Here is a 4,696-nt window from a genome sequence, read left to right on the forward strand (position 1 = left end):
GTGGTTGTTTAATATATACAATTTCAACACAAACTGGCTATACTTTTTAACAAAATACACAACTATCATATAAGTCGATTCATTTTACTAAACGAAAGCAGTTTTTGAAGGAAATCAAATCCAAGTAGAAATAAATCCTATTTTCTTTGATACTATTATTGTTGAATAAAAGAGACCCCCCCCCCCTCTGTCAGAATAAATTATACTTGTTGTTTTGAGAGAAATTACACAAACAGGCTCTTCTGATGTCCCCTTCTATGCTTTGTGTTAAAGAAATAATTTCCTTTCATCCTTTGAGTTAATATTTTTAACATTCCTCCCAAAAGTGAAAATTGTTAGGGTTCTCTTTAGCTACTGTTAGTTACCGGTCATACCACGACTGTGATACAGTGGGGGAAACTTCTGAAGCAATGGAGAGTCAGGACTCAGAGAGGCACGAGGAGAGCTGGAGCTTTGATGGCACACACTGACGGTTTATTTGGAGTTACGGCCGGAGAACTGACAAGACAGGTGGTGTGTCACGAGTTGACACAGCGGTTGCCAAACCAATTCTGAAGAACTCTTCTGCAGCTCGAGGTTTTAACTAGTTCAGAGTGTAATAATCAACATTCTTTATCAATGAGACTAAACAATTGTGGACCCTGAATCTAACTAGAGCTCTCGTTCATAGGAAAGAATGTGAGCCAGGGAACCTTCGTCCCTGAACAGTAAACTATCTCATGGCGGCTTGTGCTCTGTCATAGACTGGCAACAACAATGCGCCCAAGCTGCTCCTCCTTCAGAGAGATAGCAGCAATACCCAAGGCCGTAGACCAGGGATGAGCAAATGGCGGCCCCCACCTCCTCTTTTTGCGGCCCTCAGATTAATTTATAAACAACGTAATTAATATAAAAAATAAATATAATTGTTTACTTGTAGTACTGATACCGTCCACTGACTCCTAGTTACGTCGCGAGCTGCGTACATGATTTCGTTCGGCAGCCAAATACCGCGATATAATCTGTTTGTGTGTATTGTGATTGTTTCCCGGGGAAACACCGGCTGTTGTTATGCCTGCTGTGACGTTAAGTTGCCGCTTGTAATTAAGCCTTTACAAGCTTAAAAGTTGCATTTATCACATGAATTTGGCGAAACAAGTTTAATATTCTAAAAACCAAGACTTTGTTTATTTGAAATCAGATGAAGACAAACTGTCACGGTCCCTGCCCTGTGATCTATGATTACTACGCTTTTCATTCATAATTTCAGCGGGAGGGAGGGGGGGCGGCGCTGAGGAACAGGTGACAGGTGTCTGTGTGGCCATTCCCCTTATTGTGCGTCAGCAGAGAAAGGCTACAAGTGTCTTAGGTTCATGTCTGGGTTAGTGTCCATGACTTCATGTTTATGTCATCTTAATGGTTCATCTCAATGCACACACATTTTCCGTGCTTTCCAATAGTTTAAAATAGTTTTATTCCACTGTAACCTGTTCATTACAAACATGCCACTTGTAAAAATTAAATAATATTTCTGTGAACTGATATTTGTTTAGTGAGCTTATCAGAGGATGTTCCCTGAAAGATTGTAAAATGTCAATGAAGATGTCAGACTTACATACATGGAATTTGTGTGTGTCTGTGTTCCAAATGAATCTGCGGCCCCCTGGTGGCCAGTTATGTGGCCCCCACCACCATCCAAGTTGCCCATCCCTGCCGTAGACCTATGCCATGGGAAAGGGGACAGTGAGAGGAGAAAATTATGAACTGTGTCGAAGGTTGAATACCTAAGCAAAGTATTCCCCAACAATACATATAGTGGGATTAGTCATGGGACAATTTTCACACATTTCATATCTGATTATCCTGGCCAAAATAATTGGGATTCATGATATTATCCTCATTATCATCAAACATAACTCCTGGTGCCAAAACAGACCACAATCACTGTACCTTTAACATTCAGATGTTTGCATCACAGAGAGGAAACACCTGTTTTTAGTGACTCATAATTAGTGAAAGTTAAACAGTCTTCATGAATCATAAATAAAGGATCAAATAAAAAATAGCAAGATATCCTGAGTGTGTCCTTTCTTACAGAGGAGGATTAGGACCTGAGATCTGTACAAAATACTTTTTAATGATAATCATTTTGACTTTTTTCTCAGATTTATAACTTTTTCCTCGGAATCACATATTTTTCTCAGAATTGTTTTTAATGATTTTGGTCAGATCTAAAAAAATACTCATATTTGGCATTTATTCTCTTCCAGCCTTACATTACAAGACAATTCTGGTTCAAAGCAGAACGACATGTTTTACTTTGATGATGGACTGCTTTTTTCTCATGGGGATAAAACTATTTCAAACCGGAGAGACGTGATGTAAGGAATACATATTTATTGTTACACGTTATATGAATGAAATGATTGCCATGATAATACGACAGGAGAATGTAATGGTGTTTGGCGATTAGGCCCCGGTTTGCAGGATAATCATTCAGGAGGGAAAGAACCGCTCCGATGAAATCCCCGGGGTTTAAACACTGGTGGTGGTGATAAGTAGGTGGGACCGGTCTGAAGGAGGAAGGTTTAGCTTTGTCCTGGAGGAGACGGGAGGCGAGAGGGGTGGAGGAGGGTTGCGTGTGGTCACCTGAAATGACAACCGACAGGGAGGAAGAGCAGGCATTTAAGGAATTTAGCATGTGCAGCGATTGGCTGCTGAGGGGTGACGCCATCGTATTTAATGAGGGGGGAAGGAGCCATAGAGTGACGTGTAAGTGACTCGTGTTAGGTCTTCCTTATTGAACTTGCGCTAAAGCTTTCATTTTTATTACCATATTTTATTCAATATACCCAGTGTTGTGAGTTTTCATAGTATGTTTAATACTTAAAAACGAAAGTTAGTTATAATCAAATATAATCAATTATATTCTTGTATAACCCACAATGAAAATGCTTCATATTTTAGGTTTTCTATAGTTACAGTATAAACAAAACAAAGTGGTGTTTAGGTTGAGTTTTCTTCCTCTCCTCTGGCAGCAGTCCACATCTGAGGGGGGGGGGGGGGCTTCACACTAAGGGGAGAAACATTAGAGGCCAAAGAGAGTTCATGTCCTTTTTACCTCATATGAAAGGGTGTCTTATCCCATAACAGCTGTGGAACATGTTGAGGCATGTTCAGCCTTGTACATTATAGGACATGCGCAGTTCTTCACAAATTACGTGAAGAGGAGGAGTTTGTTTTTTTGGGTTTAGGATCCAGTTTTTTTAGCATAAAGAGACTGGTTTTTTGAGAGAGCGCGAGAGAGGGGGGGGTGACCCCTGGTAGACTCTCTCCGGGTAGGCTGTGTGCTTCAGAGCTGGGTAACTAGCTCTCGGTATTTGGTTCTGTCAGACGGGGTAAATATCTCTCGATTTTCTTGGTTGTTGGCTGAGTGGAATGATTTGATGAAAGATGTGTTTGGGAATATTATAACCGCGACCTGTAAGGACCTTCCTTCGAACTCTTGGCGGATGGGAATGTGTTTTTTTTAAGTGTTAATCCGCCGTCTGTGTCGGAAAAAACGGTATGAAACTGATGTGAATAAATGGGTGAATGGAAAGTTGAATGCGCTTTTTATTGTCACCGGTCTTTTTACGAGGAAATACCTCTAAATTCTATCGGGAGAATTTTAAAATGTCACAACTGAAATGGGCAGTTGGAATTAAAACATTTTGGTAATAAATGTAAGACTGTGAATTAAAGTTTCATTTGAACATGATCACAGCACGGGGTTTTTTGTTAGTATGATTATAATGTTGTGAGAGAGAAGGTAAAAACCCTGTATTAGTTTGGACCTATTTTTCTTCAAATAAACTGAATCCCACCTGTTGGATTGGGATCCTTTAAAAGACACCTGTGCCCTCCTCTCCTGCGTCAAAGGTAAGATTGCACCCTGCCACACACACTTAGGTAGGAGCACACTCCATTTACTGATATCAAAATCCTTCGGGATCGCTTAAACAGATTAAAAAAGAGTTGTCTGAATTGAAACAGCAGTTAATTGAACCTAGGTTCTTCGGGGGGGTTAGGAAGAGGTGAGATCTTGCTGACGTTGGTGGATCTGAGCCAAGCAGCAAACGTACATAGACTCAATAATCTTCGGAAAGGTCAATTAGGAGGTCAGAGTAATTTACCGGAATAAATTATCAGGACCTCTCAAAACTCTAAACACCAGCTAGCGGGGAACGTTCTCACAACTTTGGCTAACGTTACCTACAGGTTCTAATAACGTTTTAAAGAAACGTTTTAATCTGATGTTCAAAGAACCTTTTTAGGATGTTTACTATTTCAAATAATGTTCCTATAAGGTTTAAGGTTAACTAAGACATAATGTTTTAACTGCAACATTCAGAGGAGTTTTTGAGGACGTTGTTGAGGTAATCATGTTAATAATGTTCGAACAATATTATCAAAAACATCTTAAGAAAGTTATCACCAAATATTGTAAGAATGTTTTTAGAGAAAGTTATCTTACCTTTCGGAAGAACATTCTGGGAACCAAAATAAAACTTCCCGCTGAAAACATTCCTAGAACAGAAAGGTAACATTCTCAGAATGTTTCTAGCTGGGTCCTCCTTAGATAACTTTTTATTTAATTTGTTTTATTATTTTTCTCCTTATAGCATTGTGAAACACCTTGAGATGACATTGTTTTTAAAGTTTTCTATATAAATGA

This window comes from Gymnodraco acuticeps, unplaced genomic scaffold, assembly GCF_902827175.1.
Source record: "Gymnodraco acuticeps unplaced genomic scaffold, fGymAcu1.1, whole genome shotgun sequence".
Taxonomy (NCBI): domain Eukaryota; kingdom Metazoa; phylum Chordata; class Actinopteri; order Perciformes; family Bathydraconidae; genus Gymnodraco; species Gymnodraco acuticeps.